The sequence below is a fragment of the Parasteatoda tepidariorum genome, chromosome 4 (assembly GCF_982258835.1).
Source record: "Parasteatoda tepidariorum strain Cologne lab strain chromosome 4, Ptep-v5.0, whole genome shotgun sequence".
NCBI classification, from domain to species: domain Eukaryota; kingdom Metazoa; phylum Arthropoda; class Arachnida; order Araneae; family Theridiidae; genus Parasteatoda; species Parasteatoda tepidariorum.
Window position 1 is genome coordinate 76,748,214 of NC_141758.1, and position 14,257 is coordinate 76,762,470.

At 27.2% G+C, this 14,257-nt stretch overlaps 1 protein-coding gene across 2 annotated transcripts in view; it reads left to right on the forward strand.

Moving 5' to 3' along the window:
- Positions 1-616: 616 nt before the first annotated feature.
- The window catches only part of LOC107441029 (phosphatidylinositol 3-kinase regulatory subunit alpha), a 49,168-nt gene continuing 35,527 nt past the window's right edge, over positions 617-14,257 (forward strand). For both annotated transcript variants that reach the window (XM_087161387.1, XM_087161389.1), the window contains exon 1: positions 617-1,030. The gene's annotated coding sequence lies outside the window, so the exon portion shown is untranslated. The remainder of the gene's footprint in view (positions 1,031-14,257) is intronic.

A 14,257-nucleotide genomic window follows, 5' to 3' on the forward strand; every position in this document is an offset into this window, starting at 1 on the left:
TTATACAATATACTTCAGTCTACTATATATTTCATTTTTCACAAATAATCGAAAATATAGGACAATAATTATTGAACACTTTGTAAAAAAAAAAAAAAATGTTCAGTATGTATTCTTATCTATTTGCAAATACTATGATTTCTATAATTTATCCAACTCTCTACTCTCCAAAAGGGAGTTTCACTTGGAGAGGGTGGGTGTGAGTGCCATAATTAATTTGAAACAAAAATTAATAAAAGGAAATTATTCTTTTTTCTATTATCTTTTTTTAGAATTAAGAATAATTAAAGTTTTAACTTTAAATATCAAGTGATGGTATGAAAATAATATTATCAATTATATATTACTAAATATATTATTATATATTACTAAATATATTATTATATATTACTAAATATAATATTATAATATATATATTAAATTATTATTAATTATAATATTTTATTTATCAATGTCTTGTTATTAGTTTCGTGCATAAAATAATCTTTTTTCCTCACTACTAAAATTACTAATAATTTAAATTTAATTAGATAAATAAATTTAATTAGTAATTATTAATTATATAATTATAAAACTACAAGCCGTGAGACGATAATCAAAATCTTTTTATGTGTAGATAAAATATTCTTCCATAGAAACGTTCTTCACGATCTAGGCTGCTTGGCGACAAAGAGCAGTTCACTTTTAGGCGACAAACTTACTGCAACAACCCTATACATCGGGGAAGAAACTGAGAGCGAGAATTGTACACTCATCTATAATTCTTTAAACCAGCAAGGCTTATGGAAGTGGGCAATAGTAAACAAGTTGCTGCTGAATTGTATTGAAGTGTTTGTATTCTTGACATCGTTACGTTTGCCGGGTGATTCTTATGTATAAAATCTTCATGTAGGATTGGATTAAATACCATTTGTGTGCTAGCTTGGACAGAACACGCAAGATCGTGTTTATCAGTGTGAACCGATTAAATCCCAAATTGGAATATCTGTTTAGTCTATAAATTAAGTGCTTTAAGGATATTACTCAAAAAGTAAGTTGTGTATTATTATTTATACATTTAATAATGTTAAAATAGCTTTCCATGTTGTTAATTACGTTGGCCTTGGAAGTGCATGTTTCTTTAGCTTGTTTATTTGGGCCTGAAAGGAGTTAATCCAGACTATTTACGTAAACGAGACCAGCTTGTATTTTTAAAATAACTTATGTACTAGTCACATAAACTGTTTTTAGTAGATTTTCAATGTGAATAAAATACCTTACGATATGGGAGCTATGAGTACTGTGCTATCAGTATACTAATATAGGTATGTGCTTAAAGAAGTAATATTAGAAAAAAAATAATTGAATACTGATTTTGATTTAAAATAATTTTTTTCGTGTTATATTAAAACATTTTTAAAATTTAGATGTGATTAATATAAATTTTAAAGCCACGTACAATTTTTCTTACGCTTGTAGTAATTTATCTTTGTTTATTGTTAAATTGCATGTTTTATTTTATACAAGGAATGCACTAAAATCATTTCGCTATATGTCTACATTTCCCGTAGTGTAGTTTAATATTTTCTTGAGTGTTTCCATAAAATAGCTTGACTCATACTAGAAACTTCCTGGTTTCATTAGGATTAATTAATATGTAATTTAATCGGATTTATCACTGGTACTTAGAGGATGTAATATTTTGCTTTGCATTTGTATGTAATATTTTGGTATTAGCATTTTCAGTTAGTTTAAATTTGGTAATACCTTGAATAAGCAAACGATTTATTTGAAAATTTCTATAAAAAATTCACCATTTACAAATCTTGTTGGGTTCATTTGTGTATGGTATAGCGAAATATTCTAATCATTATAAATACCATTGTATTTTTCAAGTGTATGTCACGATCTTTGTGGTAGTTAAATATTTTAGTGAATACAATGCTCATATTTATAAGCGAGACATTTATTCTTTATTTTTCGATCGTTACATAATCGTGAAATATCCAAGTTTGAATAAACGCAATAGATTCCTTCTTTTTAAGTAATTCAAACGATAGAAGAATGGAAATAGTTAAGCGAATTTGAGACCTGTGTGTGTTTTTGAAATTTTTTTCTTTCGTTTGCATACAAATACATTAATTCATTTATGATTTCTTAGCATAAAATGAACTTTTTTTTTTTAGGAAAAAAAATCTGACCAAATATTTGTAACTGTTAATTTGAAATATGATTAATTTTATCCATTTAATGAAACTTTTCTTGTTAAGTAGATGTAAAGTTATATAAATGTTTTTGCTTCTAAATAGTAATCTGATATTTTTAATATTCTAAATTGTACTGTATTATGTATTTGTCAGATTGTGTGTTGTCTAATCATGTTGCCTGAAAATTCAACTAATTATGAGACTGTATTTTATAATTTTGCTAATAGTGCGTTTTTAGATTTTTAATCTATTCATTGTTGCGGTTTTAAAATAGCTAAGAGCATATTTCTGAAGAGTATAAAAAATACTTTGTGAAATGTAGATTAAAGCCAAAAAAAAAAATGTGAATAGAGTACAGATTAAAGTACAAAAATAGACATACAATAATTTCGATTCTATGAACAAGAACCTATTTAGTGTCTGTACACTGAATGATATACTATCGTTTGGTGTTAAAACACTGAGGATGGTTCTTGTTTATAGAGCTTAAACTTATGTATGTCCATTTCTGTACTTTCATTTTTACATTTATATTTTTGTTTCAAGAGTTCATAATTTAAAGATAAAGATTTTAGATTGTAAAAATTGATCCTTAAAATTTAGCAGTGATTATAGCAGTGAAAATTTAGCAGTTAATATTTTTAGCAGTGAAAATTTAGCAGTTAATAGTTAATATTTAGCAGTGAAAATTTAGCAGTTAATATTTTTTTGCCAATTAGAATGTGGATGATTTACTTAACAGGTGATTATGCTACGGGATAGGTTTTATTTTTCTTCCAACATTTTTAGTTGTATATGTATGCGAGTCTTAAAAGAGAAGTTTCGAAGAAAAAAATTATCTTTGTATTTTTTTATGGTACTTTTAAAAATATGCTGAGTTAATAATATTTTTTATTTCTTTATGAAATATTTTTAAACAACTAAAATAATAATTAACTAATTGAACTTTAAGAAATGCATGTAATAATCTTGTTAACTAAGTAAACTATGATCTAATTAAAATTAAAAATGTAAACAAAATGATTTAAGCGTCTAATTCATTTGGTTCTACTATTTCAATTGGCTATTCTCTCTCAATTGGCTCTAATTTAATTGGCTATTTAATTCAATTGGTTCCTTTTTTTTTTCAAGATTTGAGTATTTCAGTTCATATTTATGTTTAATTTATTTTAAATTCATATCCATCTTAATGTTTGTTTTTTGAGTTTTGGTGTCCTTTTTTCCTATTATTAGCTATACCAAACCTGAGAATGTATTTCTTTATGTAGATTGTAAAGACGCGTTCCCCTCCCCCTTAAGGATTTAAGACTAAGTGTAAACAAATTAATTTTAACTTGAGCAATTAATTAAATTATTTTTTAAAAAATATTTTTGAATAATGAAATTATATTCGGTTAAGAAATTAATAAAATGTTCTAGACAACAGCTTAAAATAGAAGTACTGGAAATAATTTTTACTTAATGACATCAAGTGCAACTGTAGCATAAATATAGCTGCGCCTCAAAAAGTAACTGCAATATTTATGTTATTTAAGGTTGCTTTTTTTTTAAAAGATTGCTTAAGGTTACTTAATTTAAAAAAAAAAAAAGTTTTAAGTTGGTTTTTCTTAACCTATTGTGTTTTTCTCCCAGAAAGCCATAGCAATCATATGACTAGGATTATGGTGTATGTGAATAAACTAGTTTATTTAAAACCATTTTTGAAGAACTTGTTTAAATAATTACTTTTTTAAAATTGAAGTTTACAAATAATAAAACTCAAATTTAATTCAATAGTAATTTCAGTTTTATCTATGTAAATTATATAAACAAAAACTTCAGACCCTGAAAAGGTAAATTTCAATAATTTAAGAAATTTGTTTGTTCATATAACAATATTACTTGTACAGTTTACTAATGTAAAAATATATCTCACACATTATCTAATTATTTTACAAGTATTAATTTTTAAACTAAAGACTCATAGCTAGTAAGCTTTATGTAACATAAAGCTCACAATGTTATATCAAACATTGTGAGCTTTATGTTACATAAACTTATGATAAGTGTGGTATATGCATTATGGGTTTACTAAAATATAATTAGGTTTAATAAATACTGCTTTGTTTTGTTATAAACTGTAACAGCATTAGGTTTTTAAATTCTCTTCTTCTGAAATATTTTGACCAAATATTGATAAGTATCTTGGTCGTTTTTGTTGGTTCATAATTAACACGCAGAAAAGTTCAAAGTGACAGTTTAAAAAAAAAAATCCTGATTCCTGATCCACAGTCTTGAACTTTATGTTTCTTAAAAATTCTTAAACAACAGTATCTGTTTTAATTCCTCTTCAACCTTTTGATTGTGTTATCGCTAACAAGAATATTTAAATCATCCAATTTTTTTTTTCCTGGGAGATATTAAAATTAAAAACAAATGATAACACACAAAATTCGATTGATGAAAAAAAAATGTTTAATGTTTAAATTTCGTTCATCTGTTATATATTATAGTGACAAAATTTCATCTTTTTAAGTATTTTTTTAACTTAATTAGAATTTAAATAGTCGACAATTTGTGAAAATTTTCTAAATTAGTTTAAAATATTGAGAACTTTTATAGAAGTACCCAGCCTTCCCCATACCAGCCCAAAATTACTCTTCATTATTTGTGATGTATTAAATAAGCGTTAAGCCACATTCTTTTAAACAGGGTCCTGCTATTATGAATTTGTGCAAATAGGGTCCGCTTATTGCAAAAAACTTTTTCAAGGAGTTTTTAAATTGTAAATGGTGACAAAATTATGCTCAGCACTGTAAAATTATAATTAAAAAAATTAAATTTACGAAAATAAACAACAATTGCTGCTTCAAATTAGAGATGCTACATGCAGCAAATATTTGGTATTTAGCCTATACTGCTGAACGCAGAATATTCATTTTAGACGAATAAAGGAAGAAGCGTCTGCTGAAGACAAAACTTAGTTCGTTTACATCTGTCTTTCCCCCCCCCCCTTCTTGGGAAGGGTTTATTCGATTAACAAAACAATTATGAAGATAAACAAATTTTTGCAGGGTCGGATTAAAAGATAAATTGTTTTGTGAAGGGTCCGTTTTTAAGTTAAAATATTTTGTGAAGGGTCCGTTAACTGACCCAAATTTCTTCTAAACAGACCCCTGCCCATGCTAACAATACCCAAGGTTTCCCAGCAAGAATATATAGAAATTTAATATTTTGGACTTGCAATTTATGCCTAAACACTTCCTTCTGAGAGTTGTCACTGGTGTGACAAGGCATCTTTAATAATTGGGCAAATGGGAAATGACGGGCCATAAAATTGGGGCAATCTTGAGTTAAAATAGTAGATCCCAATAGGTCTTGAATTTGGAGAAAAATACATGAAAGTATTACTCTTGTCATTATTACTCTTTTCTTATATGCTGAAGTTCTATGTGAATTTTAATATGATAAAACTTTATTTTTCTTCCTTCAAATATTGTCTGAAGTGAGAACGAACTTCTTCTTAGACTTTCAAACAAATCTCAAAACCCGAGGTCAGTTAAAAATTCAGCTATTTTTATGCTAAATACCTCAGTTGTCATCATTTTTCTTTCACTTATTTAACTGTGGGGTCCCTGAACAGGACAAAAGAATTATCTTCATTATGCATCCTTTAAAATCTGACTGCTGAATCTTTCTGTGAAATGACAAAAGCTTGACATTTCTTGAACTCTTTAAAATAGGTAATTAATTGCATTTAATCTTTTTTGTTCAGTTTCTGAGTTAGAGTGTAAAGAAATTTCTTTTATACCATTTCTAAAATTCTGTAATCCTCTTTTTGAGAAGAGACAAAAGCTTGGCATTCATTATGAGAGTCTTTTACGATGGATAATTGTTGACAGATTTCTTTTATTCTAACAACATTATTGAAATCTAGGCTTTGCTTAATTTCTTTTAAATACTAAAATCATTGATTAAAATTAGAATACAAAATTCGTTGTGTTTGAAAGAGATTTTATTTATTGTGAACTAACATACCAGGGGTCTGTCCTAGCCAAATTTACTACCGTTTAGTGGTACCTTCACAAATTCAACTTAAAGAAAACACAAAATACTTTTTCTTAAAATTTTATTTTTGTGTCTCGTAAGGAACGATAAATCCATATTTTTACAAACAATACTTTTGTGTTGATTTTTTAATATAATTTTTAATCTTCACAAATTATGTTTAAATTTTCACAAAATAGGTACCTCTCAGAAAAACCTAGACAGACCCCTGCATATTTAATTTGTACCTGACATGTTTACTTATAACTAACTGATGTTAAGAATTTTTTTATCAATGCTAAGTTAGAGAGAAAGAGATAGCAGAAATTAGGTGCATATTTGGCAAAAATTTTACCTTTGCTATACTTTAGTTTTATTTTTTTATTTAAAACGAAAAAAAAAACTCTTGTAAAAACTGCAATTATTTTTTATTTCGTTATATTATTCAAAATTTTATAACAATAGTTTTTTTTTGTATTGCCTCTTTTAATATTTAAAGGTAATCATTAAAGTTCTGAATATAGTAACATTTAATTGATTGTTTTAGTGCCAAACTGCTAATTAATATAATTTGCGTGTAATTTCTGATACCTTTAATTATTGAATTGATGCAAAAAAAAAAATGAATGAATTAAACAGCATTTATACTCCTTTTATATCAAAATCTTTTCTGACTCAATTGCCTTATTTTTACTCATAGGTGTGTAATCTACGTGATATTAAATTACTTAGTTTAATATTACATAATTTTAAAAGTTTTACTTTTGAAAATTTTAAATGTTTTCGATAACTATTCAGCTGTTATCAATACAACTTTATAAATCAATAATTGAAAACTCAATAAATTCAACATTTTGGTTAATAAAAGATGGCAAAAGTAAAAAGTTATATACATATTTCGTTTATTCTTAAATCCTTATAATCAAACGAAACTTTATTAAGAAAAGTTAATGATTCTGATTGCAATATATTTTTAAATTTCAAATTTTGCTCTCATAGTATTATTTAATTTTTTTAAATTAATCCAAATTTATACAAAATAATATAATGAAAGGAAATATACAAATCTTTCATTACACGAACTATACTAACTTAGTCATTTGGATTTTTTTTTTGTTTACATCATCACTAGAAAGTCTTTTAAAAAAAGATACATAATACAAGTAATGATCAATTTAAGAGTGCAATTTTAGTTACGTTTTTCAACAAGTGAAATAATGTTTCAAGATATTTTTCTTGACCTACTTTCAAGTTCAAATTTTCTTCTTGGTGATGTAATCAAAGCGATCTAAGAGATGATCTGCCTATTGATTGACATATTGGCGATGCTCCTATGATTTTTCTTTTTTAGCATGAAATTGGTATCATTTGGTCTTTATTCTGCTGAAATAATTTTTTTTTTCATATTCTTTTTCTAAAAAAAAGAAGATAAATATGCATACAGTGTATCAATAAGACCATAAATTTATGAGGAACATTACTATTATTTTATTTTTGTATGCTTATAAATATGCATCTGCTTTCATTGTATCAAATCAAAAGGAACAATGATTATTTAGGAGCATTGATATTTTTATTTATTAATTGTGTTTATCTGCTTTGAAAAACTAGTATAATTCATGTTTTTTATTTTAATTATTGTGAAAAAGTTAGTACATCCAGACAGACACTTACATATACTTATAAATTAGGCTTATATTTTCTTTTTTTAACCATTATTGCAAATTTTATCTTTGTCAGGGTGCTTAGCGTTTTTAAACAGTGCTTAAAGGTGCTTTTTTCGAATTTTATTTTTTAAAAGCCCTTAAAGGTGCTTTTTTCATTGAGTGTTTTTAAAAAAGTGCTTAATTTTTCCTCTTCCAAAATAAGATTTTTTTTTCTTTTCCATGTTGATTATCACCACGAATTATGCAAAAAGACATAGTTTACATTGTAAGAACAGTTTGAAATTTCGGTCTAAAAACTGAAAAATGAACTTGGAGTACTGAGGGCAGAGAAGTAAATGAAAACTGATTTTACATAAAAAGAATATGATTGTTAAGTGTTTTTTTTTTTAAAGATAATTGTCTTTGTATTTTTATCCCCAATATTAAGCAAAGTAAGGGATTGGATTGATTGCAATTTGACACATTTTTATTTAAAATTTTCTACAGCAAAATTTGGGTTTTTAACAGTAATTTTCAAAACAAAAAGAGTTTAATGTTACAATAATTCAAGAACATAATTGTTGAAGCACTTGTAATTTTACAAATATGTTAATTTAAAATTGCTTAATATTTATAACAGGGTTGGGTTTTTGACGTCAAAAAGTGGTTTTTGACATGACAAGGGTATAATACTGGTTTAAACCGTCAAAAACCCGTCAAAAATGTCAAAAACTAAAGTTTGCCAAAAAAATATATAAACTTCAAAACTACCAACTATTCAAACTACCATGCATTATATTGAAATTTAATTATACTATAGGTAATCAGCAGGTTTTAAAATATTTTTTAATTAAAATTAAGGTAAAATAACAGATTTAAAATCTCAGAAATTTATATTCAAATGCATGTGCAGAAAAATTTTGCACAAAATTTTTTTAAATATTTATATTTTGAAAAAAAAAAATTTTTTTTTTTTGATACTTAAGAAAATTAAAAGTTTATTACTATGCATTTTTGACATATAAGGAACATATAACTAATATTTATAAGGAACTTACAAGTTATGTTGTATAAATACAAACTTGATACAAGTGTATGAAAAAATTTTTTAATGTTATATCGAATATCTTTATTATCCAGATTGTTAATTTGAATTTAAAAGTAGTTATATTTGTGAATAATGATAAATATAATTCATATTATTTATTACATTTATTTATAATTATTACACTTATCATTTTAAAACAATTTTTACCTCTTAATTTTTTCCCTCACTTGTATTAAGAATACAAATAATGCATATCTTGAAAGCAAGAAGTAATTATTCAACAGCTGAATATTTAGATATTCAACAAAACTATGTATATAGTATTCAGCAAAATGAAATTCACAAGTATTTGGATAAACTAAATTTTCAGCATAGTAAATGAATAGGCTGAATATACTGTAAATCGACGGTAACTACTCTGTGTATTTAACAGAAAGCACTTAAATTTGTATTGTCTTATGTTAAAAAGATTAAGAAGATTTAAAAGAATATTAAAAAGATTTTTCTTTAAAAGATGTCTAATGTGCAAAACTGCTAATGTTTATCTTATGTTTATCTTATGCTATACACTAAATTTGGTTATAAATAAATTTCTTAATAATATCACTGCAGATTTTCAATAACACATGAAAATGAATACATAATATTACAAAAGATGTGAGCTTTCAAAAGTACAAGATTTTGGTTACTATTCAAAATATAAGTGTTTCTTCAAAATTTTAAATTTATTTTTTCTAGAACATATTTAGAAACACTATCCTTTATAAAAAATATATAAATTTTATGTATTAATTAAATTTCACATATGAATATAGGTTTTTGACATTTTCGACATTTTTGACAGTGAGGTTTTTGACGTGACGGTTTAAACCATGGTTTAAACTGTCAAAAACTGTCACGTGTCAAAAACCTGCCAACCCTGATTTATAATAGCTAATAGTTATCCTTAGTCCAAAATTTTGGGTTTTTGACAATTTTCAAAAATTATCTTAAAAGTTTTTTTTTTTTTGACATGATGGTTAAAAAACCGTTAAGTGTCAAAAATTTGCCAGACCCTGCCTAATTATGATATATTTTTTTTTAAGTGCTTAAAAATACTTTTTGAGTGCTTGAAGAGTGCTTAATAGGTACTTAATTTTTGTTGAAAATTTGGCTACGCACCTTGTTTCTAGGTTCCTTAATTATTTTATTAATGTAAGCATTTTTCTCGAATAATTTAGAATTTTAAAATTAGAGCCTGGTTGCCTTTTTTTTCTAAAATAGAAGATTAAACATTAATAATAATGTAATTTTAAGGCTTTGCAATTTAAAACATTTTCGTCAGATAGTGAACGCACTCGATAGTAAGAATTGTAATTAGTATCACGTTAAATCTATGCTTTGTAAATGTTTTATATCGTTTTAAGTGCTTTTTTTTCCTTAACACGTTTAATGCCACGGGTGTCACCGGTGACCGGCGAAGCCAAGATTATTAGAAACACATAATTCGAGTAAATTTTTAATGCTTTTAATTTTTTTGATAATATTATCGTTAACAGGGGTCTGTTTAGAAGATATTTGGGTCCGTTAACGGACCCTTCACAAAATATCTTTTCATAAAAACGGACCCTTCACAAAATATTTTAACTTAAAAACGGACCCTTCACAAAATATTTTAACTTAAAAACGGACCCTTCACAAAATGATTTTTCTTTTAATCGGACCCTTCACAAATTTGTTTATCTTCATTATTGTTTTGTTAATCGAATAAACCCTTTCCAGGGCAGAAAACAAGAAAGATGGATGTAAACGAATTAAGTTTTGTCTTCGGCAGACGATCCTTCCATAATTCGTAAGAAATTAATATTCTGCGTTCAGCAGTATAGGCTAAATACCAAATATTTGTATTTTGCATCTCTAATTTAGAAGCAGCAATTGTTGTTTATTTTTTAAAATTTAATTTTTTTAATTATAATTTTACAGTGTTGAGCACAATCTTGTATGTCTTTACAATTTAAAAACTCCTTGAAAAAGTATTTTTTTTTGCAATAACGGACCCTATTTGCACAAATTCATAAAAGCGGACCCTGGTTGAAAGAATGTGAGTAATTTTTTCACAATTTCACGAAAAACGGACATTTCACAAAATGTCTGGACAGACCCCTGGTTAATAAAATAGTTTGAAGAAATTAATGCAATACATACTGAGAAAATCATTTTTTCCAGACGGGCAAGCCATGTAAAATTAGCGTGGCATTCAACGTGTTAACCTTTGTTTGCCATGCTTTTCTAATGTTACTAAGTTTTAAATTTTAGTGTTTTTGTGAGTTTAGTGTTTTTAACTGACTGACTCTATAAATTGACTGCTTACTAATACCGATTTTATTTTGCTTTTTAAATATAAAAATTTAGAAATGAGATTTATTGTCGAAAAAAAAAAAGATCGAATTTACTGTTCAGCTAATCTTGGCGCTCCTAATGCTTTTGATTTTCCTCCATTTCCTGTAGAAGTACAAAACAGCTATCTACTAGGGCAGGGGTTTCCAACTTACATGAGGCCGGGGGCCGCAATTAAAAACACCAGTCAAATGGCGGGCCGCAACTATATCAAAATGTTATATAGTACTCTTTTATGTTTGAAGGCACATTAAATATAGAAAATTTCTGATACTCACATGCTAAATTTAAATTATATTCACAAAATGCAAAGAAAAAAACGAAATAAAAAAGGACAACATACATGATTATTTTTGTATTTGAATAAATATTTTCTTGGATGCAAAACCTGTGACCGAAAAATCTTTTGCACCGTTAGTATGTTAAATTTCACAGAAACGAAGATTTTTTTTTTTTTTACGAAAGAAAAGTATTTAAACTCTTATAGATTTTCTACGAAAATTGTCCGCAAAAAAATGACAACTAATATATTTTAGTTCACGTGCCACAAAAAAACATTCGTCGGCGGATGCGGCCCGCAATCTCCCAGTTGGTAACCACTGTGCTAGAGAAAGAGTAAATCATCTCAATTATCACATGGCGCATTTTTGTCTCCTCCAAAATCGCTGATAGCACGTGACAGGGGGCCATGTGATCCTTGGGATCGAAGAGAGATGGGGAAATAAAAGAACATGCTGGCTGCTAAGGTGTAAAACCTATAGTAGAGAAAAATTACCGCGCTAATTAAAGTACAAATTGCCTTTGTATCAAAAAATACGAATGTTATATTCTAATTTAGACGAGGCTAGTGTTTTTGTGGAATCCGCACTCTTATGTGCGTGATCATATTCATCATTTTTCTCTTATATAAGTAGTGCCGTTAAGTCTACCTTTTACAAGCTTTACTTTAATAAAGTAATAGTTGAAGGAGCTATAAAACTTGATCGATCTCTCTCCCATTTTTTATTGACTTATTCTGAATAGATACTTTATGCTTAAAACAGCTCTCCAAGCATGATCGATGACTCAATGCCTTTCTTTATGACCTTCCATAACATCTTTCCGTTATTCTCTCTCAACTTGTATTATATCTGTACTACTAGCTAAATGCCTTGTTCATACAATTTTCAATGTATTAAATTTTTTTTTGGTGTAAACCGAGTTTACACAAAAAAAAAAAAAATTAACTTTACACTTTAAAAAAATTTACCTTACTTCAATTTTATTATCATTTGGCATTTTATCCGGTGATTTTAAATTGTTTGATTTAGAAAAATATCTTTTTAGAAATTCAAATAAAAAACTTACTTAAGAATTATATACAGGGTGTCCCGAAACGACCGCATAAACTCTGCGCAGCTAGATTCCTCGTTGGGAGTACATAAAAACTGCCCGAAGAAGCGTTCCTGTACGATTCATAGTTTACGAGAAAAATTCGAGAAACAAAGTATGACGTCACAGCCGGTGCAAGGGGAAAAAAAACATTTTATTGGACATATCAGCAACAGTATTTGAATATCTTTTCAGACGATAATGTTTAAAACGGGCACTTTGAACATCTGATTTAAATTGTGCATTGTATACTGCTGTTGCAATAAAGTGTTTTTTCTTGCACCTGCAGTGACGTCATACTTTGTTTCTCGTATTTTTCTCGTAAACTATGGATCGAACAGGAACGCTTCCTTGGGCAGTTTTTATGTACTCCCAGCGAGGAATCTAGCGGTGCAGAGTTTATACGGTCGTTTCGGGACACCCTGTATTTATTATATTGGTGCTTTAGTACTAAGTTCCTCCACTTTTTTATCTTCGCAGAACGGCCAACGTTTGATAATTTTACCGCTGGAGGTGGGGTAGGTGGAAGGTGTATTTTAGATTGCTTTGATTTCATAATTTTAATTTAATTGTATTTAAACATGCCCTCAAAATGAAATACAATTGGCTGCGCGGTATTGGTGCGGATTTAGGTAACGTATTTATTAAAAATAATAAAAATTTATAATTTTTTACTAAAAGTTATTTTTTGAATGGAATTATCTTTGAAAAACGAATTTTATAATTGTGTGCAAAAATGTTTCAATTTGCTGAAAAAGTTTTCGATGTATGGTGAAATACGCAAAAAGTAGAATTAGCATTAAGAGGTCCAAAATGTGGGTTGCTCTACTGACCAAATTATATGCTACTTAACGGTATGTACAGTATTCAAATAAACGCTAGATTTGATCTACCTTTATGTTTTTTTTTACAGCTTTATAAGCGAGATCGAACCTGAATGCTTTACTTTGCTACTTTTTAGGATATAATACGTCTTTTCTTTCGTTCCCAAAATTAATTTTGTTATTCTTAAAAATAAATTATAAGCCAAGTTCCCCCTTCCCTCATCTGCATGAAATTGTAAAACCGTGTTTTGTGATTACTTAGCTGTTTTTTTTAAATATTTTTTTAAATTTTTTTTTAGCCGAATGTACAGAATTTAGCATGCTAATTTTGATCACCCAAATACTATCTACAACGGAAGATAGTACCTAATAACGGCTTTGTAAGCTTGATCGAAACTAAATCTTTATTTTACGACTTATCGTCTTGTGTTACATTTTCCCCCTCCAGTTTCCTTAAGCTTGTTACACTTATTTATTAGTTAATTACCTTAAGACATAAGCTTTTTTCGTGGATTTGTCTTCTTAAGTTGAGGGTCGATTACATGCTTAACTTTTTATGTTAGCTTCTTACGTTATTATTTTTATCTTCTGGCTGTTATTATTCTGTACAATTATAAGGTGTTCTTCAGTTTATTATGTCTATTTATGTTAACACTAGAAAGACTGAAGTACCTATATTGCCCAAAAGCAGTCAAAATGAAGTCTGCATTGTGAAAGAATAACTAATATATTTAAAAAAAATTTTAAAATTAAATTTTAATATTTTTGGTATTATTTTCT